We start from the raw sequence: 25,594 nt of genomic DNA on the forward strand, positions 1-25,594 counted from the left end.
TGAATGCAGTGTGATGCCTAACACTTCTAGAATATTATTACTTAGTTCTAGGATGAGACGTCATGTGACCAATAAAAAAAAATAAAATAAAGGTGCTAGAGTGATTCTTTGGAGCCATAGGGGAAATATTTTTGGTTCCCAAAAGAACATTTCACATGAAGGTTCCAAAATCAACCTTTATTCAGTTGGATCTGTAGAAGACACCATAAATGACCATGAACCAATTTGTTAGATACCAACAGGTTCCTGATTTTAAAGAGAGTCCTGGTGCATACAGTAACACAGGCTAAATTCATGTCTGCTTGTTAGTATCCTGCTAGGTATATTAAAGATTTATGTTTTATCCATATATTAGTAACTTTTCCAAAGCCCAAACAACCAATATGCAAAGAACCATTCCCATAATGGAATCATTCTTTGTCAAGCAATTGATCCACGAGGAAACACACAACCCTTAAAATGTCATAACCGCTATTTTCAGGAGTGTAGTTGAAAGAATCGCTAATCTGATCATAATTCGATTTTTCAGTAAACCACTGCTTGTGTTCTTTGCAGCACTCTAATATTAATTGGGTAATTGACAGTGCTAGAAAACAAAGATCTCTTTAAACACAATTCCCATAATATAATGGAAAATATAAAACAAGAAGTTAATAGACGGACTTCTCTCCCTCTTACTTTAGCTGACAAAATCAATATTTTCAAAATGAATATTCTCCCAAGGCACCTACTGTACATACTGATACATACTGTATCTCTTTCAGGGCATCCTTATAGATTTAGAAATGCCAATTAGGATTATTTGTAAAATCACTTGTCTGTAGTTCAAATGGCCGTGCACTAAAAGGTTGACTCTACAGAGGTTTAAAGCTGAAGGAGGTACAGCACTACCCAACTTTCAATTGTTTTACTGAACTGAAATATTCATGCATGCAATATTAAAAATTGGCTGAAGTCCATGAAACTACACATACTGGGTTAGCCATGAAAAGAAATATTGTTGTAAATCTTTGTTGTAAGCTTTGCTTTGTGCTCTAGCCGACACAAATTTTTGACAATTTACCAGCAAGCCAACAATTCACCATAAACTAATGTGGGACGCATTTTAAGGTAGACAAGCTCTTATCTGTTGCCTCTATACGTGGTAATAACTATTTCAGACTTCTTTAACCTATTTAGTATTCAATTTACGACAGTCACTAGGGATTGTGACATTTAGAGATCTCTATATTGATTAAGTATTTGCATCTTTTCAACTATTCTGTTCTAAGTATGTTTACTAGTTGCATAGACTTATTTTGCTGGAAGAATCTCAATCCACTTTCTATAACTTAATGGGCAACTGATATTCTGTATTATCTTAAGCTGGAAAAATATTAATTCTCTTTACAAGAATCGTTTCAGAATTTTTTCAAAAATGATCAAGGATTTTAAAGTAATCATGCTCGGCATATGTAAAACCATTTTTCTTATTTGATGTTGGATTTTATATACATAACTTTTTTTACTCTTTCGTGGTATGTAAAGTACAAGACATCAGACAAATGTGACTCATATCTGTGTGCCAGGTCCAAAACACCCTCATTCCTTATTTCTCATACCTACATTATATGCATTGTACATCCAGCTGAGTGAACATTGGTTCTCAACTTTTGTACACATAAAGTCCACCCCTAAAACTTAAAACAAAATCAAACTTATTTGATTTTGTCAGGGCAAGTTGCAGACTGGTTGGACTGAGTAACAGGGTGTGTCAGACTTCACGGCTAGGATTCATGGACACACACCATGACTGCCTCTGACTCTTTAAGATGATGTATGCGAAGTCTGCTATTAAAAATTACTGGAAAAGCTGTGTAACCTGAAAAAGCCTTTAGCTTTGCATAGGTTTTGCAACTTGATCCCACTTGTGCCTTGGCTGGAATTGTTTTTTGGGTCCTTCTCACCTACTGCATTCACTATGTCTCTCTGTCTGTATGAAACTGAGCTCAGTGTATCAATTTTGTTAAAAGTCAGAAGTCAGAACACCTATTATTTCAGTAAAAGCATTATTGTGATAGCCTGAATAAAGTGCACTGCACAAAGTTTGGAAATTTCACCCAACACACACATTGAAAAGCATTGGCAAATTTTCAGACTTGCCTGCTGTATCTTAAAACAAAGAAACATTCTGAGCAACTTAAATCAAAGATTTCTTTACTGCTTCAAATTTACCTTGAGAGAACTTAGTTCAACTTGTATATTTTGTATATTTTCCTCTTCTACTCATTCAACAGCTTCTTCTGACAACAAAACAGTGCTGTCTGTCATTTGGAACCTTTCACAATACTTATTACAGAGGTGTGCTTCTGGACTATACCATGTATCAGTATGCTGAGTGTTGTGTTTGAAATGCTTTGTAGTCATTATATGTAAATGAACTTATCTCTCTATTATAATAAAAAAAATCCTGGGACGAGACGTGACTTTTTCAGAGAGATACTTTCAAGTCCCGCGAGACGAGACTTTATGCCAAGAGATTTAACCACGCCTGGGGCCGGAAATAAAAGACAAAGAGTAGATGACAAAGTAGAACGCCGTAAAGAATTCAAAAATGTTGGCGCGATACACATGCAGAGCAGGTTAGAGAAAATGGAAGTACTAAAATTTGAAAGTCTCAAAAAGATCGCATTAGCAGAAACAAATGGAAATTATTGCTGGGTGAAATAACGCAATAGCGAAAAGAGATTGAATATGTTGTTCGGATTTAAACTTTAAGTCAGAGACTTGTAGATCGTCTAAATTCATGTTGCCATCAGGGAAAAGTAGTGTTTCTTTCCAATGAAGAGGCATATCTGCAAGAATTAAAAGAGTTGTTTTTTGGTGAAAGTGAAATCCACAAACGCAAGTGACAGAGATGCAAAGTGGCTGGCGCGTAGCACAGGCTGGGGGAATTGGCACACGAAGTCAGCCCCTCAGTCTGTTTAAAGAAAGTTTTCTGTTAGATTTGTTCACTCTGCAATGCTGTATTAACAAGAGAATGTGAGACTCCACCAGCTGATATAAATAAAGAACATCAATGTTTGGAGCTCCTATTCAATGATGGCTCAAGACTCTTCTTTATTTACTAAGTATTTTCCACATAATTTACACCATCATTGAACAACTAGGATGTGTGGATACAAAGTGTCTGCTGGATTTATACATTCATTTCTGAAAGCCAAGAATTCCAAATTCAAATGTTCCTTTTGGATGGAGTTGAGAGACATTCTTAGTTTGAGGTGTTGACAGGATTCCTTATAGTCATTTGACAATGCTTACGAAATCCATTCTTTCATAGTAAACATTTTCTTCCCTGTGTCTTTATAAAAAATAAATGAACCCACATTCTCAACATAACTGACACTGTTTTGTGTTAGAAGCTTTATGATGGTGCTGATAGCAGTATGTCTTTTATGAGAATTTAGTTCAGTACTTTTGTATGAAAATACCAATAAAACACATTGCTTCCTATTTTACACAAAATGCATAAGAATTTTTAAAGTGTATTGATGATATACACTGCATCACCACTACTGTTAAATAAAGTTTTCTAGTATTAATAGTGAATATATGAAATATACAGCATAATTTAATTTTAATTTAACTTTGTTGGTTTTGCTGTGAATTGCAACCAAAAATAATTCAATACCATTCTGTATTGATTTTTATTAACATCTTTGTTAGTTACTAGTTATAATTCCTCCAGCTGCTTTAAGGTTGGCATTGGCCTCTTGGTAGCATCCATGAAGAAATTTCTTTTATCTTTCTTCATAAATTTTGTGGGGACGATCTGTTCTTTTTCAGTGTCCTGGAGGTACCCATATTCCCTACACTTCTTAATGATGAACGTTGCAGTATTCCATGATATAAAGTGTACATATAATCCTTTCAGAATTCTTTTATATCTCCCTCCTGATCTTTACAGTCCAGCAATAAGATTCTATAGATCTTGTGTTACCTCTTTAAGGGCTTTGATTATTTCTGCATTTTGCAACCAAGGAAATCCTGTAGGAATCATTTATTTAATTAGGACTAATGAGAATTACTTCAACTGGTGTTAGGTGAAGTTACATGACCTCATGGATATGATTTGCTGTGTGACACTAAATTTGGACACAGTTACAGTCCCATTTATAAAGGATGGGCATATTTATACAACCAAGGAATTGAAAGTTGTTATTATGCCTCCAATCATTTATCCATTTCTTTTCCACTTAAATATTGTTGGTTACAAGATCTTAAATGTGAATGGTATCTGAGTTTGCCTTAGTTTCAGCTTTTACATCAACAAAAGATGATATTTCAAAAAGGATACAAAGTCTTTTGATATTCATTGCATATACAAGGTACACTCATGGATCAAACTATTAGAAACATTTGTACACCTACCTACCCATGCAATTATCTAATCAGCCAATCATGTGATATGCATAACATCATACAGATGCATGTCAGAAGCTTCAGTTAACTCTTTCAGGGCTGAATATTTTTTCCAAAAAACAGTTTCTGAAAAGCAATGGTTTCACACAGAAAACGTCTGTTGCTGCATGCTGCGGCTGCCAGTTTCACAAGAATGGGCGGTAGGCTTGCTGCCAGGCTGTCTTCATGGGGCTGGGGCGGCAGCAGCAACGGTCACGGTCGCAGTGTATTGTGATCTGGTTTCTACCTGTTATCATTGTTAAGTGGCAGTCCTCCCGGCGAACACTGCCATAAGCACCATGATTAGCTGGGGACCAGTCAGCTGAAGCTGGAACCTCGCATTCGTTTTCGATCACTTGTATCAAAATCGGTGTCCAGCAAGTCATAGTCCAGTTCAGAGATAATAGGCAAAACTTTGTCCACAGAGTATTTTGCTTTACGCATTCGCTTTGATATCTCGTCATTATGTCAGTGCCATTTTTGCTCTTGTTTGCACCTTACTACTCACACAAGTGCAGGAAATCTCAAACAAACCAATGAAGCTAACTTTCCTTCTAACAACGAGAGTCCAACTAAAACATAATGGTTGGTGCTTGTCACACTTTACAGTTGATTACCATCATCAACTCCTCCTTTTGACAAAAGTCGACATCAGCCCTGAAAGAGTTAATGTTCATATCAAACACCAGGATGGTAAAAAAATGTGATCCCAGTGTTTTTGACCTTGGCATGATTGTTGGTGCCAGATGGGTTGGCTTCACCAAATTCTGTAACCGCTGGCCTCCTTGTATTTCATCTTCAGTCTCTAAAATTTACTCCGAATAGTGTGAAAACCAAAAACCACCCAGTGAGCTGCAATTCTGCTGATGTAAATGTCTTGGTTTTGTTGATGAGAGAGTGCGGTGGGGGGTGGCCAGACTGGTTCCAAGTGACAGAAAGGCAATGGTAACTCAGATTACCACTATGAACAACTGGTGAGCAAAAAAGCATCATAGAATGCACAACATGTTGAGCCTTGAGGAGGATGGGCTAAAACAGCAGAAGACCACATTGGTCTCCACTCCTGAAAGCCAAGGGCAGAAAGCTGAGTCAATAGTGGGCACAGGCTTATCAAAATTTAACAATTCAAGAATAGAAAAAGTGTAGCCTGGTCTGATGAAATACTCAGATAATAGAGTCAAAATTGGGAGGCAACAGCATGAATCCATGCACCCAACCTGCCTTGCATCAACAGTCCAGGCTGGTGATGATGTAATAGTGTGGATAATGTCTTCTTGGCACACTGTGGGCCTGTTAATACCAATCAATCATTGCTTGAATGGCTTTCTGAGTACTGCCGCTGAACATGAGCATCCTTGGATGTACAGAATGTACCCATTTTATAAGGCCTACTTCCAGAACTTTTTGAACTTTGGGATGTGGCAGAACGGGAGAGCTGACATATGCACAACGTGCACAAATCTGCAGAAATTGTGTGATGCAAACATGTTAAACATGGACCAGAATCTCAAAAGAAAATTTCTAACATCTTGTGGAATCCATGCCTCAAAGATCTGAGGCTGTTGTGAGAGGAAAAAGAAACCCTACTCAGTATTGGTACAATGTTCTTAATAATCAGTGAGTGAATTATAATTCTGTCCATTTTCTACCTTATGTATTCAGTTCAGGGTCAATCCTGTGCCTTACAGCCAGTGCCTGTGCTAGGTTATTTTGCACCCTAGGCCAAGCTTATTAGAGCAGCAACAGACTGTTTGGTAGCGGATGTGCAGCATTGTCCCCCAACCCCCGTTCCCCCACTCATTATGATCACTACGAATTGGACTTAACAGTGGCACGGTTCCTGCTTACAGAGACCAATATTCCTAAACATAAAATGACCTAAGGTCACTCAGATGTTTGTTCAAAATTCAAAAGAATTAGGCAAAATTTGTCAAAGTTTCTAAGTCATTCTTTTGTTTTATGTACTTAGCTAGAAGTTCTAGACCCCTCTCTCCTATTATTTTGACAAATAACAATAGCAGAATTAAACTTTACATCATAAAATAAGGACAATGAGTTTAGGGCATGTACTTTAAATATGTTAATAAATTAAGAAGTTATAAGATCTTAAATCTGAAAGGCATCTGACATGGTTTGCCTTGGTTTCAGCTTTTACATAAACTAAAGCTGAAGTTTAAATAATGATGCAAAGTCTTTTGATATCCACTGTACATACAATGTAATTCAGGTATAGTTTAATTCTATCAATTTTCTACCCCACGTATCCACTTCAGGGACTTAGGGTCATATACTGTATGAAACTCTGTGCCTTTCAGAGACCAATATTCCTGAAGAAAAAATAGCCTAAAGTTTCTCAGAAATTTGCACCATATTCTAAAGAACCACGCCAATCCATAACGATTTGACAATTTACTCAGTCTGTCTCTTGTTTTATATACTTGGGTAGGAGCTCTGGGTCTCTCTGACCTGTTCTTTTGGCAATTTAAAGAACATTAACTGAACAAAAATGCACATTATGAAATGATAAAAGATATTTGAGTATAGGGCATGTATTATAAATATATTATTGAATTATTTTTACCTTATGAAAATTCATCTATCCATATATGTATTTTCTGAAGTGCTCATTTAGTTTGGCTCTGTGAGAAGTTAGTATCTGTCTTAGCTGTACTAGCTGCAAAGACAAGCTTGGACAGTGGAAAGAACAATACATTATTATTTTTTTTTTAAATACAGTATGATATTGACCAAGCACTTTTTCTCTGGGCAATGATAACATATATTTTAATGGTGCATTGAAGAACCTAGTGTGGACAACTACTGTATATATAGCTGCACCCTCTTTATGAGGCAAGCAGACCAACTAAATATGCTTATAGCAAACTTATTAGTTATTGATTAAGCTCAAGACACATCATAGGATATTTTTTTCCTTTAAAATGTACTGCTGCTATCATATGAAATCTACTTGATCTCCTATATTGAAATGCAGATATTATTATATTAAGTACTATTGTTAATACCAGCAATACCGCTACTACTAACAATGATAACAAATACATTTGTTTACGCCATTGAGACACAGCACGTATGTATGAGTGTTTGTGGAACCCATCTTTGGTACTCATACTCACATTATGTACCTTCTCGTCGTGTGCTCCGTACACATCTGTCATTTCCAGACGCATCTGAGTTAAGAGCTCCTCATTGTGTGTGAATGTACTGAACTTGGAGCGGGGAGGTCTCAGCAGACGTCATCCCATGAAAGATTTCTGCTGCAATGGTAAAGATTGAATCTCTCTCGCTCTCTCTCGCTCTCTCCGTCTCGCTCGCTCTCTCATCTCCGCTCTGCCTCTAACCGTCCTAGTCTTAAAAATAATGCGATTGTTTTTTTCTATTCAGTTTCCCGGAATTTTCCGAAAGAAACTCTTAGGAAGCATTTAAGCCGGACTTTTATCTTCAGTGTGTCAGTGTTTTTTTTTTTTTTTTACCCCCCTTCAGAAAGCACGTACGAGCTGAGACTTTTTCAAGCAGCACCGCTGCACATAGAGCTGCAGTGTGTTGAATATCGCATACACTAAACATCTTCTAGGACGGGGAACTGTTTACATGTGAGTATTTACCTATTGCTGCAAAGTATGTATAGTGCGACTTATCATTTAAAATGAATGGTTTTAGTGACACGCTATCACGAATACAACACCGATTCTACTTTTCCTAAATAAATACATGTATAAATACAGGACGATGAATGACATGCCTGCTGATTTCTGCATATTATGTGGTCCTTTTGTTTGCAAGTTGACATAAAGCTAGAGGACTCAGTGTGAGGGGTGAACGGCATCGTTCTGGGAAATCCGAGGAAAACGCGGCGCGTTTAAATACCATTATGTGCCACTGTAAATAAAGCGATACCGAAGATGTGTGTGTGTGTGTGTCGGGACGTATTTCTGTGTCCGGTACCTTTTATAGCAACATGTTCTATTAAAATGTATTTTTGTATTAAAGTTAAGGTGACCTGTCGGGAAGCATCCTCATATGGGATGCGTCTGTTCAGCAGTCGGAAGCGTCAGATTCCTACTGTTAACAGAGAGCTTACACGATGTCCGTGTTTTACTTTAAATGTATTTACCGTTCATTGCAACATGGAAGCATTTTAGGTGTGGCAGCTTCGTTATTTGCCCCAAACTGACCCATGGATGACCAAATGTCCGCTTTTTGCACATCATTTCACATTTGTGCTCATCACACTTTGCGTTGCGTTGTGGCATTTTCCAACACAGTGGCTTTGACAATTTCAGACGGCTGTTGCATAACAGGAGTCTTAAAAGTAACGCGGCTCTCACACATCAAAAGTGCCAGCAACACATGTTATAGCTTAATGGGGGTTGTGTGTATTTTACGCCCCTCGTACCTGCTAAGGTCACATACACAGATGCCACCACTCCTCTGCACAAGCAGTCCCAGTTCCACCCGACTGCAATCGGATGCTGCTTTAGACAGCTGTGTATTTTACAACTGTATTCTATATGCATTTCAAAGATCTGTAAATGCGTTGTATTGTATTGCATCTCCTCCTATTGTTATGTATACATAGCAAAAGATTTAGAGTCTTTTTCATATATTGGCTCAATAACTTATGTTGAATAACAATAGCACAAATAATAATTATACACCAGGTATCCATTCATTGGTCAATTTTCTAAACACGCATACCACAAAACACGGTTATTGTTATAAATGCAGCGACTACACATAAGCAACGTCGCAAGGAGAGCAGCGAAACATTCTGTCCACAGCACAGAGCTGCAGTATTGACTCCTTCTAAGAGGCTTGACAGCTGTAATAAGAATCAATGGCGCAAGCCTTAATGCACGAGACTGCGAAAACCTCGGGCTTACTCCTTGCATTAATTAGGACACTACTGCATTCGTATTATCCAGACAACGAATTCCCTTGTTAGTCCTTTAAAGGAAATAACATTAAACTCAGTCGGAGGTTGGATTTTATAGTGTATAAGGTGAGAGAGAAGCACACATCAGTGGCTAGAAGAGTGTATTTATAAGGGATATTACTTAAAAACCACAATCTCTGCGGTGTGTGTGTGTGGCAAATAAATAGGAGTCTAAGTGCTAAAACAATTTTATATTGGTGGCATGTGTATACGCAAGTAAAACTATCCCAACCAAAAAAGAGAAAATATAAAATAGAGTATGTGGTATACCCGTCTGAAATACATAAAAAAGCCCATGTCAATAGTGACACCTTAGCACCTATGATGCATTTTTATACCTTCAATAAATTTCTTACCAACAGCTAAAATCCTATCACCACTCTTCTTTTTAACATAATATTTTTAGCTAACTTTAATCTTTTCAGTGGTACCGTACGATTAAATTGCAATTTATATTGTTTTTGTTCTTGAGAAATATGCAGCAAATAATTATCCTTGTGGCCTTTAGTATTGTATTAGGCAAGTGCATAAACAGTTAAAACCATTTATCATGAATAATATATAAACAGTATGCATACACTGATTATTTTATTTGTAAATTTGAATCACCAGTTGTAGTTTCTTCACGAAAAATGTACAATATGTAAACTCGTGTAGGTGAAGATGTTGTTATATATTCCATATCTGGTTTTATTTTAGAATGCTCATTAAGCTACTCTGAATATTGTAATATTATTGTTAAAAGTGATAAGCAAATATAGAAGCTGTTTGTGTGTATGGTTATTGCTGTGAAATTTATATGGTATGTACAGTAGTCATAAATGCATTTTTATACCTAAGTGAAAATTGTTAGTTGGTTACACAAAATAAAAGTAATTATACATACATGTATACATAGAGAAGCATACCAGTGTCTGGAACAATGTATTCATATGTCCTATAATGCACACACACACACACACACATTTATATATATATATAAATAAATAGATAGACATATAATAGATAATATTCATGTAACATATAATATGACTTACACCTCTGAGAGCGAATCAATGTGTTTAATATGAAAAATGAAAACAGCTCTCAGTTCTGATTTGAGCGTAAGGGGTTTGAGAGTGTTATTCTTTTTAAGGTTTCAAGTGCATGTATGTGTTTATGTGTGTGATTTATCAAATTACTATCAAAGAGGAAGAGCCACATACTTGAATTTTATTATTAAAGCTACCAAAAATGTTATTCATGACCTTGAGGATATTCTCTGCATGGGCTTGAGATTTCTTACTAATTCAGTTAAATCTCACTTTCACATGCTTATTAAATCAAGTACTCCTCCATGCAAAAGCTTGCCAATTATTGTGTAATGCAGATGTTGTATGTTTGTGCCTTAACATGTACTTCAGTGTCTGTGCTGAAGCAGGATGCAGCTTTACTATTCTCTCCAGTTTGCTAAGTAAACTTAAAGTAGTTTTTACAAACACACACACGTGTAAAGTGTTTATTTTTGAATAATCATGGATAGATGGGGAGGGTGGCACGGTGGCGCAGTGGTAGTGCTACTGCCTCACAGTTAGGAGACCTGGGTTCGCTTCCCGGGTCCTCCCTGCGTGTCTGCTTGGGTTTCCTCCGGGTGCTCCGGTTTCCTCCCACAGTCCAAAGACATGCAGGTTAGGGGCATTGGCGATTCTAAATTGTCCCTAGTGTGTGCTTGGTGTGTGTCCTGTGGTGGGCTGGCACCCTGCCCGGGGTTTGTTTCCTGCCTTGAGCCCTGTGTTGGCTGGGATTGGCTCCAGCAGACCCCCATGACCCTGTAGTTAGGACATAGCGGGTTGGATAATGGGTGGATGGATAGATGGATGTATTATGTGAAGCAGAATTTTAAAATTTTAATTAACCAAAACTTTCTAGTTGCAGTTACAGCTATACTGTACAGCATGGTTAGTGAATTTTAAAGACATTAAACAAATCTATTTGTTGCCATTGCTAACATGATGCCAAAAACTCCTTTGACAGTGCTATTTGCAAATAAAATGTAAATCAATAGTTCACCTTATAGTAAGCTTCACTTCTTTTCCTATTTCTCACCCAATACATGATCCTTGTGGCTTCAACTGCCTGTTAAGATTTATTTTGAGCAGAAAATAAAGTGTGTGTTTAAATTTTTTTTTGCCACTATTTGCATTAGATTAATTTAAAGTACCTTTACGTACTTACTGATTTGAGTGTTGCTGTTTTTGCTTAATTTTGTTACATTAAAGCAGTTACTTATTTCTGTGCAGATTTAATAAGCTGAAATTGATTGTAAATGCAGTATGACCCAACCAGCATATAAAACTAGATTGTTAACAAGATTTCTTTTTTATTTACAATTAATTGCTTCCCCACAAAGAGCATTTTCCTTTCAGGCTAGTAACATATAATGTTACACAACAAGGTGAGCCCTGAACTCAAAAATGTCTTGCAGAAAAAATAAATCTAAACACTTGCATTTGTAATGTGATGTCCCTAATCGTGACAATCACATGTCATTAACCTGCAAAGAGCCACTCAGATTGCAATTATTGATTTGGTTATGTCAGCCAAGGAGTCAATGTTTATAACAACTACAGGCTACAAGCAATAGACTTTAATGACATACACAGAAGTTTGAGGACATGGCAACTGCATATTGATTTAAGCAAAATGATTATGTACTGTTTATATTTTTTTAATTAAATAAAAGAAAGATCTTATAACGCTATCATTGTAATAGTCAAGATGTTAAAAGTTTGCATTGAATAAGCACAAAATGGGAAAATTATGCAATTATAAAAACAGAAACATTTCACATAGAGAGTTCGATAGGTGACACATTTAAAAAGTGTCTGTATTTTATTATTAATAAGTGTGTAAGCAGTATCATGCTTTTTCAGTGTATGTGTTTATTTATAAAAAATACAATTATCTTAATTGTACTTTTCAATTGCCTCCATGGTAGCACAGTAGTTGGTTCTGGAGCTCCATGGATCCAGCATTCTGCATTGAAATACCACATCTGTGTGCTTTCTGGATGGACTCTGGACATTCTCTGTGTTTATGCGGGTACTAAGGTTTTCCTTCCATAGCCCTGAAAGACTTGCATGCTGGCATAACTGCCAATTCCAAATTGGCCCTGTGTGTGTGTAGGTGTCGGTGCCGTCTCCTTGTGAAGTTCCTGCCTTGTGCCCAGTGCTGTTTGAATTGGATGCCATAACCCTGCTTTGGATTAAATGATACAGAGAAAGTTATATTGCAGTCTGATTTTTAATAGCATATTTTTACATTACAGAACTTCAAGATTATTTCAGTTTTTTAGTTCTTAATGTTTTGTCTCATGTTATTTACTGTCCTTTGTGACATGTTCATGACAACAATGCAGAATTAATTAAGTCTTATTTTTAATAAATATAATAATGGTACATTGGCAACAGCAGTAATTAGCTAATCTTTGAAATACTACAGAATCAATATGTCTTTTTAAAAGATTTCCATTGTGCTGTATCTGCACCCTCATTTTCTTGCATTGGCTTTCTATCCTCTTTAATACATGTCCAGATTGAACAGTTCAGTAGAATATAAATAGTTAGCTGACATGTTGCTCATAAACTCTGGTTTTGGTATATAATGTAAAAATGAAAAATACTAACTTGACAGGTATTGTGAGATAAGTGAAATAATTAATTGTAATAATAGACACATACAGAATCAATTCATAATATTTCAGGCTAAAAGTGTTTTTATTATTTCTGTGGACTACAGTGGATCATATCTATTCTCACAGTGAGGTCTTATGTTCACAGGTAAGCAGGGAGTCAATGGTGGAACCTCATACTGCATCCACAAGATAATTAGTTAATCTTGGCAGTGTGTGTAACTTTAAAAATGTAATTTAATATATAAAATATCGAAATATTATAATTTATGGAGAAGTACAAGGTTATCAGAATAATATCTGCAAACTTTCAGTAGTACTGTATTTTTTCTTTTATAAAATGACTAGAATATGAAGATCAAATGATGAAAGAAAGCACTTTACTAATTCAAGAATTATATATTTGCTATATGTACACAGACACACGATCCTGAACAGCACAAGCACAAGTAATAGTGTTTGGCATGGTATTATTCAGTTTTGCCTATTGAGTATTTTGTTGCTGCTGGACACAATGGCATTACGTGTAAAGATAAATATAGATATCTGGTTGGTAAACAGGTGATAACTGGTGATGATTGGCAAAATTTGCAAAAGCATTTTTTGCAAAAGATTTGCTGAGTTCACCGATGACCTTTTTTGTTAAATTTTTCCCAGAATATTTACCACAGTGCTAGCTTATGTTGCATTCCACTTGAAGTGGGAAGTCAGAATTTCTGAGTTCCAAGTAGGAAGTTTCAATTGCAACACACCCACAAGTTGGTTTTCCTACTCGGAAACTCAGAGGAGCCTGTATAACCCCAGCCTCAAATTCCAAGAACTAAAGCTGACGTACTATATTGTTCATTTTTATAATGTTTATTTGTAGTTCTGTCTATTTATGTCTCATTAAATCAGTTGTAGACACAGTACGGTCTGACGTCTATCTGTGGACATGTTGGTAAGTGTTTGGATTCAGTGGACACGTTGCTACGTTTTTGGATGCACAAAATGTGGTGTAATTCATTGTTATCAACTTGTGGTTGCTCTTTTGAAATGCAGACAACTACTAAACAACAGGTTTTCCTGGTGACGTCTATATTTGTTTAGCAAAATTAGTCAAACTTTTTTTCCCAGTGCCCTGTGAAGCTTTGCAAGGCCAGCATGACATTACAAAGCTGTAGCAGCCATGTCAGATGTAGACAATCTGGACTACCTGCTTGAGCTGCATTACACATACACATAACTGTCACCCATGCATACTGAAAGTGCACTCCACCTCACACTTTATGGTACTGGCCGAACTGCTTCGTGAACGTATGAATACTTTATGGTGTAGACACACATTCATGATGTCACTACCTGATATGCATTAAAAAAAAGTTAATAGTATTTTCTTTTGAGGGATACATTTGCTGACCATAACAAGAATATTATAAAAATATTCATTGTTCTTCATAGATTCGTTATACAGTGTGTCTTTTCTGCTTGATTAAGCATGATATGAACCTTAGTATATAGCACAGATCGGGTAGCAACAAGGACAGTTCCCCGGGCATATGACTCTGATCCCCTGTATCACAGGCTTTGAGTGTATTAGTTAGTTGTAGTGATAGGAGCTCAGGAGATGCAAAGAGAAATAAAGGACTCAGAGTATGGTATTTCAGGGAGGCACAGTGGAGCAGTGGTTAGCACTGCTGTCTCATAACCCAGGTCACAATAATTGGTCCAGCATAGTTGGAAGATGCTTTCCTATCCCGCTGGAACACTTAAAGGACCATTGCACCACTATGGTCCACTTAAAACTAGTTCAATTTCTTCTCTGTTGACTTCAGTGCATTTTGATAACATTTCTGTGTTTTTGCCGAACTCAAGGTAATATGAATGTAGTAGGGTTTGCTCATGCTAATGATAATGCTAATACGTATAGTGGTAACCTATTGTCTTTAAGTCAATGGAGTTTGAAAGAGATGTAAAATATACACGTTGTGCTATATTCTTAAAAAAACATTCATTCATCCGTCCTTCCTACCACTTAATCCAGTTTAAGGTTGCTAAGGTTGAAGGCTATAAGGTTGGAGGACATCTTGGTTCAAGACAACAATCTAACCCTGTAAGCTGATGCCAATTACAGTTAGGAAAAAAAAATTAAGAGTTATTTCAACTTCAGTGTGCAAATTAATCTATCATAAGCAGTAAAATGTGGTTTATAGGGACCAGTTTTTTGCAGCAATGCACAGTACTTAATTGCTGTATTTAAGTGTTTTTTATCAATGTAAGAATCCATTAAGAAAATAGCTTTTTAAACTCAAGGCCAATGAAGATGGTACAGTAAATGGGTGAATATGTTATCAGAAACATTTAGTGTTAGTCCCATCATGCCTCAGTGCAAGTAGATGCTAACACACATGAGTCTCTAGTATTAGAATTTCATATTTTTTGAGCTTTCATGTAAAGCCTCATGTTGACCGCCCAGGAGAATATCTGATTGTAGCAACTGCGACCCCCAAAAATAGAAAGACTACCATTCTGTCCATACAGTTTACTGTCAATAGTTGTAGTCATGATGTATGTATCAACACATTGTGCCTGCAGTGGAGATATTAGTCACAGAAATTCCTTGGTGGAGTTGCCAAGAGCCAGTCATAGTGTGAGAATCAGACAAGCAACCATTTTTGATTAATGACAGCACATACACTGCATTGTTTGTCTAAGATCCTGAGATCTGAGATAAGAACAAACAGCAGTGCAGGCTTCATATATGTTAATGCAGTAGAATAAAGCTGTATCCCATCTGAAATAATGAATTATTTAGTTAATTACATTTGTGTAGCACTTTTCTAACCTACTCAGTGCGCTTTATATAGGCACTGGGAAACAACTTCAGCCACCACCAATGTGTAGCATTCATCTGGATGATGCAACGGCACCCATTGTTGGAAGCCAATACGCTCACCGCACATTAACTATTAGATGGTGAAGGGGTGAGAGGGATAGTTAGCCAATTAGAGGCAAGGGATGATTATGGTTCAGAATGACCAGGCCATCGTGGGCAATTTAGGTAGGACAATGGGGTATGTCCTGTTCTTTTTGAACGATGCCCAGGGGTGTTTTATGACCACAGAAGAGAGTCAGGACATCAGTTTTACATCTCATTTGAAGGACTGCGTCCCCATAATTGCATTGGGGCATTGCGATGCACACACAGACACTAGGGGAAGTGTCCCTGATAGATTCACCAACACCTTTTTGAAACAGCAACCCAAGCTTTTCCTAGATGGTCTTCCATCCAAGTACTGGCAAGGCCCCAACATGCTTAGTTTCAGGTGGATTACCTGTTGAGAAACACATATTATAGCTATAAAGTTACATTCATTCTCTATGCAATACCTTTGACATCACAGTTCAACCCTATGTCCCCAATTGCTATCCGTTACCAGATGAAAATAAGAAATTGTTTAACCATTTTAGCAATCACATTTTTGAATGGAGTCTACCTCAAAAATATTTAGGACCCCAAGATTTAAATAACAAGTAAGTAATATCAGCACCCAGATACTGTTAACTTAAGTTGATCCTTATGACAGAATGTGGAAATTCCATTAACCCTGACCCTTTCATAATAGATGTATGGAGAAGAGATAATGTAAGGATTTGAAATGTAGCAATTAATTGATCATGAGTTGACTTTGCTGTTAGCGGCATCCATATAAGTCTTGATCTTTGGGTAATTATGCATCTTCTCCTGTTTTCTTAGAATAGTAGCATGGAGATTTATTATTACCATGTGCTTTATAAAAACGTGCTCTTGGCTTAACTATTTCAATGTTTCACCCTGCGTCACACAATAGTGAAAATTTACTAGCCGGCTACTACAAAGGGACTGAGGACAACACTTCAATGTTAATTTTTATTGGAAATAGCAGCTGGCATGCTTAGCATATCCCAGATTGCAAGTGATGTTGCTTATTCATTTTGTTGAGATGCCATGATGGAGCGGCACTTCTGTTTAGCATACTGTAGCAGTTGAAATTACAGAATCTTTTCTTACAGTATTTCATTGGTCTTCATTCCTGCAGGCTGTTGTATCTGCTGAGTTTTGCCAATTTTAATTAGATATTAGGTGCTGCATATACCAGGAATCATACTTTAACTGAATTTGTCATTTTTTCATACATTTATAATATACTGTAAATACAGAAACACCCTATCAGACTGTCAATTGTTTTACTTAACATTCATTTATTCACTCATTCTCCAGCACAGTCAGCACTGAGTACAAGGCTGGAATCAACCCCATGGAGGGCACCAGTCAGTCTCACAGGGTACACTCATTCCAAAAAATGTGTGTTTTTTATTTAATTATAAGAACAAATTGACTTTTTCCCAATTAATTTATTAAGATTATGTTCTGATATTCTTTTCAAAATGCTTAGCTTTTAAGCAGCCATTTGATTATAAACAACAACATTTATTTATATAGCACATTTTCATACAAATGATGTAGCTCAAAGTGCTTTACAGGATGAAGAAAGAGAAAAAATAAATTATATAAAATATAATAAGAAAATAAAATTAGGCAATACTATATAACATAGAATAAAAGTAAGGTCCAATGGCCAGAGAAGCCAGAAAAAACACAAGATTGCATAAAAAAAAAACCTGAAATAGCCACTTTGGTATTTTGAGCAGGTAACTTAATTGTCACTGTACCTAGTCTCTCTGTGATCTGTCATCTCTATATATATATATAATCCAACTTCTCTCAGTCTGTTTGTCTGTATGTCTGTCCGCTTTTCACGAGAGAACGGATTTAGATCGGGTTTTTTTCTAGAATTTGCATGAACATTCCAGGTGATTTTGCGACTGCTGTCATTGCTCTATGTATCATAGTTCTCTGGTTTATTTGCTTGAATTCAAGAGACACACAGCGGGGAGAGGGGTGGGGCTTAATTTGTTTGAACATTCCGGTTGATTTTGCAACTTCTCGCATAGCACTAAGAATCATAGTTCGCTTGCAAGAGTGATATATTCATGCTAATCCGAGACAGAGGCTGAAGGCCAAGGGAAGGGGGAAGCGTGACGTCAGAAGTGGGAAGCTGGGCAGGGCCCTCCTCACTGTCCTGTTTCACTACTACATTAGTGGAGCCGCGGGGGCCGGCTAGTTTTAAAATAAACCTAAGAGGAGCAGTCATTGTCCTCTGAAAAGGATACAGGTGTAAAAAATACCACAGATATGGTTAACCGAAATGTAAGCAGAACTCAGGTGTGGCTGGGTGCAGGAATGACAGGCCTCCAGACAGCAACAGAAATTTTGGGGCACCAACCAGGGTGCACCTTTTATTGTCTGTGCACAAACGAAATAAACAAAAAGAAAATAACACTCTTTGGCGTAAGTCCCGAGTGTGGGAATTCAACAAAGACAGAATTGCGGGATTGCAGTCACTGCTAGTGGAGCCCCATCAAGCAGGTTTGCTTAAGTCCGTAATAACACCTCCTTTGGTAATGCCCTGGGTTTTATGACAGCTGCTGAATGCCTTCATCAGGCGACTTCTTGACACTGTGGGGAAAGAAGGAGATGAGGTTAGTGGTCCCTTCTCGTCTCATCAGGTTACTACATACCTCTTCTAAGCATGTGAGGATGTCCTCTGACGCACTTCCGTGACACAGGGTAGTTTACAAATGCCATCTGCATTTTAATTCACTGTACCTTCATCATCAATGTGGCGCTATTTTTATCTGATAGTGTAAAAACAATATTGTATATTGTTTTTTTTCTTCTTGGCACTGTTACTGCACCTCTTCTGTCATGTCTGAAGGTCAGAAAACAAAACGGAGAAGGCAGTAGATGAAGAAAGTGCTCATCATTTACTCCCTAAAATTTGTCACCTTTCAAGGTCAAGACACTTATTTCTTTTAAAGTTTGAGACATTCACAAAATTCAGCAGACAAAGTGAGGGAAGAAGGACTTATCCACAAACAAACTAAATCTAAGATATGTAGGTACTCAACAAATATGACTAGGGCCTGTATTTATCAAGCATCTCAGAATTTCTTCAAGGTATTGCACTAAAACTCAAACTATGTTAAAAATTTATCCAACATGAGAAATTTTTATGACGTGTTCTACACTACACTTACTTCCAGCCAGAAGTGAGAGTTCACTTTCAAAATGAATCTCGTCACGCCTTCACAACACCTTGAGCCTTAAACTGGAAATCATGATATAATTTTGTAGATTTCTGATATTAATGATAAGGCTGCACCACAAAGAATATAATTATAATCAGTCAGTCAGTCATCATCATCCAACCCGCTATATCCTAACACAGGGTCACGGGGGTCTGCTGGAGCCAATCCCAGCCAACACAGGGCGCAAGGCAGGAACAAATCCCTGGACAGGGTGCCAACCCACCGCAGATATAATTATAATAATAAAAATAATAATAACAGAAAAAGAAGAAGAAGAAGAGAACATAATAAGGATATTGCGCTTAGCTGCACGTAACTGTTGACACTTTTGCAACAAAATAAATAATAATGTTGTAGCCAATAATCAAGACACACATACTAGAGTAAAGCCCAATAATGGCCATTTTTATTTAACAATGAATGCTCCTGGGATCATGCCTGCCTTGCTCCGTATGTTTGCTAGGATAGGTTCCAGCTTGCTCTCAACCCTGAACAGGCTATAGCTGGTTAGAAAATAAATGGACATGTGGATGTATGAATGATTTTTTTTTACCAGTTTCTACAATTTTTTTATCTAAAGACATTGTTTTTTGTCGAAGGATCCGATGGAGACCCTATTATCACCTTGGGTCTTTTCTATGTAAACCTGAGTATTTCCAAACCTTTGACACTTGCTGTGTTAAATCACACATCCAATGTACAGCTCCAATTGTGGTCTCTGTCAGGATGAACAAGTTTTGATTGGGTCCATGGTTAAAACACCCAGGTGGTTTAATTAGAAAGAGTGCAAGGTAAGAAAAGCAGTGGGTTCAAGCACATATTCACTCAATATAGAACATTTTCTAAAATGACAGTTATTATGGCTAAAGCAGAAGCAAAGCTTACTGTATGTGGCAACTCATAACAGTAGAACTTGGATGGATAGCAGTACTTTTTGCTAAAAGTGTAGACACCCACTGTGCTTAGAGGGTCTTGCAGTATTATGTTGCACTTCTAAGCTATTGATCTGAAGTGATCTCTGGATGGAATTGATGGATGGAGAAACAGCTGCTGGTAATCACTATATTTATGCCAATCTTATTCTTCCTTACTGCAAACCCTTGGACCAATGAGACGTTGTAGTTTATGGGCCGGCTCTCTTTCTCAAGTGCATGTCTTGTGCCCTTGAACCAATCCTAGGTAAGCACAAGCTATGTTTTTAAACCTTGTACCAATCACATATCTACTCATGGCCATGGGCTAGGGTAAAATGTGTCTTTTGTCTTTGTAGACTTCAACTTGTGGTCAGTGTTTCTGTTTACTGACTCCAAGTTGATCTTTTAATTGTCTCTGACCTGTTATGTGGTAAGTAGTCATATTTTTACAGATTAACTAAAAAGTTACAGTGAAATGTTTTTTTTTTCTAAACCTTAAAGTTTTTCCTAATACATGCTTTATCACTACAAGAATACTAGTAGCCTATTACAAAATGAAAACAGACACACCAAACAATTGTTTCAAGATCAAAAGTCCAACCTAATTACAGAAGTGTTAAGTTCATTGGCGATGCCAGACTGACCGCGTATGAATAAATGTGTGTGTGAATAGTACCTGCCAAGGGTTATTTCCTACCTTGCACCCAGTTCTGCCAAGAGAGGCTTTAGTCCTCTGCAATCTTGAATTGAACTAAATAGGTTTCAGAATGTTCTCTTACATCAAAAATATAGTGTAGTTGTGATCCTCTAATTGACATTGCTGTTTGTTTCAGATATAAAATTTTAATGTCACTGTCAATTTATTTATAGAGTACATTTACGCCAACATCGTTAATGCTGTAGCCAAAGTGCTTTACATTAAGGCATACAATAAACATAAAAAAATAAAATAAAATACAATAAAACATAATTAAACCAGCAGTAAATTGAAACAAACAAATGACTAAGAGGAAGGAACCTTTTGTATCACTGAAGGTCACGGAAAGCTAGAGGATAGAAGTGCGACTTCAATCTAGTTTGAAACTGCTCAATTGAAGGTGACTTCTTCATGTAAAATGGTAAAGAATTCCACAGACAAGGAGCAGCAGCTGCCAAAGCCCTGTCTCCCTTAGTTTTGCACTTAGTACGAGGGATCATAAGAGACAACTGACCGGCAGATCTAAGCTCTATGGATGGCTGGCATATAATTTATAATTCATATAAATAGGTGGGAGCATACCAATGTGAAGATTTAAAAACCAGCGGTTAAGTTTTAAAATCAGTTCTAAAGGTAACTGGCAGCCGGTGTAAAGGGACTAAAATTGGAAATACAGAGGAAACCCTTTTTGCCCCAACCAAACAATGAGCAGCACGATTCTGAAGCAGCTGCAACCTGCATATCAGGGATTTAGTGATCCCAGAATACAATGAGATACAGTAATCAAGTAGAGAAAAGATTAAAGAATGAGTAACTTTACTATTTGTGGTTAGTGGATATTGTCCTGTGAGTTTGTCTGCTTCTTTCTTGTGTCATTGACATGCACTGTGTCACCTTTTGTCTACACTAAACATATAACATAACCTATGTTATGTAAAGTGGCTGTGTAGAGCTCCCTTTTAGTTCTGTTGAGTTGTTGTAATGTGCGTATGAGTAGTGGTAATGTGGAAGAAAGATATGGATGGATATGAGTTCTAATGCTGGCGTTTTAACAGAATTAACAATACTGTAAAATGTAACTATGAATTGAAATTAACCAAGCACCTCTTCAAACTTTTCAAATGAGCGACAAACCCTCATTCTTTATTGGCTCAGGAAAGTCTGATGATTGTATACAGAATGTATTGAAAATCAATTCTTTTTGGATTTTTATGATTCATTGAAAAATTCTTGGTTAATATTTTCATTATGACCTAGCTACTCTATGCTGCTTATATACCACAAAAAAGGTTTAATGTGAGATTACTTATTAATTTTCCAAGCCAACCTATTTTAAAATGGGGTCACATGGGGTTAGAATCTATTTTGCAATCTATACAAGTCAAGACATCATCATGGAAGGTGACAGGTCAATCACAGGCTACATTATGACTTTTCTTATGACTGTCAGCTGTATTCTCATACTGAAGTATGTGCACATTACTGTAGCAGGCTTTTTTCATTCAGTTTTCATTCAGTTGCAGGATGATAGATAGAATTACTAATTACAAGACACCGCATTCATGGTGACAACAATGTTAAAGATCAGACCGAGCAAGTACTGTCTTTGTGCCCTTAGTTTAAGAAAATAATAATGTTCAGATTGACATTTGGCATCACCAATGTGACTGTACCATAGGTGGTTGAAAAACTATTATGCAGCACTATGGGTGATTATGGATAGATGCATACAACAATATTTGAGTGCTACAGTACAATAATGAATGATTCTGTTTATGTTCACATTCAGCAGGTGTATAAAAAGCCAGCAGTCTAATGAAAGTTATTGGAATTCCTGTTTCTGGAAGACACCAGCTGGAAATAATACTCAGAATTAGCCCCACCAGGCAAGAACAAAATGATTAATATGGCTATTTAAAACAATTCCAAGAGAAACATGCATCAAAATCATAAAAAATACTCATATTTTTTAAGTGCTTCACAACTTGAGGAGAATTGTTTCAGACCCTTGTCCAGACTGCACATTCATTCTTCTCATGCCTTTTAAACTAATCTTTGTAGGTTCACATTTGGGTCCTGATTTTACTTCAGAAGATGTGTGCTAGTTTAATTGCAGGTCGTAAATTGGTAAGGTGTGAATGAGTACAATTGAAGAAGTGAATGGATCCAGAGATGAGATGGTGGTCCATTTAAGGTTGGTTCCTCCATTATTCCTCAAGTTACAAAATTATTCTAAGGGTTCCTCATAACTGTAAAAATTAGATAAAGCAATGTTTAAATGCAAAGTCTGTTTTGAGGATTTAGTAAATAGTAAAAGAAGGCTATGATTATGTACTGTAACTATGCTTAATTTTACCGTAAGATAAATACTGTTTTATATTTGAAGTTTCTATTAAAGTTAATATACTTAGAATGTTGTAGTACTACAACATCAAAAAAGAGGAGAATGGTTCAGTGATTAGCAATTCTGCCTCACAATTCTAGAGTCATAAGTTTGTAGTAGTAGGGTGTTGTACCATGTTAGCCATTATGGATATAATGAGCAGTCAAGCAAAATGACACCATTTATTGGATAACTAAGATTACAATATGCAAGCTTTTGAGCCAACTCAGGCCCCTTTTTCAGGCAAGATGTAATCAGTCATAGTAATTGAGTTATACATTTAAATAACAGCACTGACATGTTTGAATATTCTCATCAGGTGTATGTGTGCTTTTTAGAATGTCTATGAGGCTTCCTCCCACAACCCTAGGATTTACAGATTACATTGCTAGGCAACTCTAAATGGGCCCACTTAAAAGAGTGTGAATAAGTTTGCCCATTGATCGACTAGCCACCATCCATAATTTGTTCTTGCCTTCGGACTGATAATACCAATAACCTCCATCCACCATAAAACTGTTCTGAAATACTCTAGTTTAGAAAATGAATGATTGAATGAACAAAGCAAAACAGAATAGATGAAAAAGAAGTAAAAAAAAAAATCGCTAGGTGATACTATAACTCAAAATATATGGATTCATGGATGTCAAGTGATGAATTACCATTCTGTTCGGGGTTGATTCCTACCATCCACCTGTGGTTTCCAGGATGAGTGTTGGTTTCCCACAATGTTGTATTACTTAACAAAGAGTTATGACAATTGATATAATTAGATATTATATCAATCGACCCGCTTAAAATTAATAAAATGTGGCACCTGTGTATAGTGATTCATTCATATTTTCCCATATCTTCCATAATTATTCTACAAGCATGAAATGGCTCAAACCTACAGAATGTCTTCATGTTTATTACTTTTTTATCCATGAAATATCATATTGCTCCAGATATAACATTTTAATTTCTTAACTCTTGTAATAAAAATACAAATATTTTTAACTGCCTTGTGAAGTATTACCTTGCAGGTCTTACCATGGAAGGTTCTAAAATGTTAAACTTCTTAATGAATGACAAATCATGCTAATAACTACACATCCATCCAACTCTCCACTATCAAACTGCTTAAACCTATTCGGGATCCTGGTCATCAGGACTGTTACTTGAAGCACTGGGTTGAAGACATAAAGCCATATTAGACAGTATTACTGATTTATATGTAAATATAAAACACAAACTGCAAAATATCAATAATTAGAGGGGTATAGTAGGTCCAGAACTGTAACAAAGAAAAGTTGGGTTTTGAAAGATGAACAGACATTTCAATATTATTTGATGTTTATTTAGTTTATCTGAAGTAGACTTTATATATAAGGCCGGAGTCATAATTGGAAAGACTAATTTTAAATAAACAAAGATGAGGGTTTGTTGCACAAATTGTGCTCAAAGAATAAAGTGATAAGTCATTAGCTAAAAAGAGACATATAATCAGAGGCAAAAAAAATGTGAGACGTAATTTGTAGTCAGGGGGAGGAATCCTAACCAGTAACTCAGAAATTAACAGTAAGATAAACACTAAAGGTTATTCATTCAAGATTCCCAATCTTGGATGATGAGAAAGTGTAAGATGATAACCTTTCAGCTATTGTGTTAATGACATCATGCTTTGCACACTCTTGGCTGTCAAGCTTAAAAACAGCTTAGTAACTGTCAAAAAAATTATCCCAGAATGCCAGCGCTCATAGGAAAAACAGTATAATGCTTTGGGAGAATGTACAGGACATCATATTTAATCCTAGTGAAAACACATAGAAGCAAAAGAATATTACCAATAGATTTCTTGACCCACAAAGCTATTTTATTTATACATAAGTAATTTTTAAAGACAAAGAAATGGTTCACATAAAAATAAAATAAAAATCATTAGCCTGGTAATGGTCGACTTGTTTTACACTATATAGTATATTAATTATTTATTTTGTATACTTTATCCTGAATAGATTGTATTAGTTTCACTTAAATTTAGTCATGAAAGAAAAAACCTTGCCAAATGGATTGTTACATCTGGGAGCAATGGTAGAAAACATTAAATTGAAATTCAAACATTTGGAAAAAATGTGCAGAAAAATATTAAGATTCCCTGAAATGCAAAAAGATGAGTAATGGATTGTATGGTACAATTATTCACAGAAATTTTACTTTTTACAGGATAAGAAAATGGATTGATAATTCTGTAACTGTAATAACCTATTGCAAACATATCTGAAAATATATTCCATACATCCATCTTCAGTATCCAGTTAATCCCAGTTAGGGTGACAAGGAAACAGTCAGAAATGGGAACTGTTGTGTAATAACACACTAAAAT

The 25,594-nt window shown here is 36.4% G+C and overlaps 1 protein-coding gene across 2 annotated transcripts in view; it reads left to right on the forward strand.

The window, feature by feature from the left end:
- Positions 1-7,580: 7,580 nt before the first annotated feature.
- Positions 7,581-25,594, forward strand: part of LOC114653720 (pituitary adenylate cyclase-activating polypeptide type I receptor-like) — a 231,841-nt gene continuing 213,827 nt past the window's right edge. For both annotated transcript variants that reach the window (XM_028804188.2, XM_051929381.1), the window contains exon 1: positions 7,581-8,051. The gene's annotated coding sequence lies outside the window, so the exon portion shown is untranslated. The remainder of the gene's footprint in view (positions 8,052-25,594) is intronic.

Source organism: Erpetoichthys calabaricus, chromosome 6, assembly GCF_900747795.2.
Source record: "Erpetoichthys calabaricus chromosome 6, fErpCal1.3, whole genome shotgun sequence".
Taxonomy (NCBI): Eukaryota; Metazoa; Chordata; class Cladistia; order Polypteriformes; family Polypteridae; genus Erpetoichthys; species Erpetoichthys calabaricus.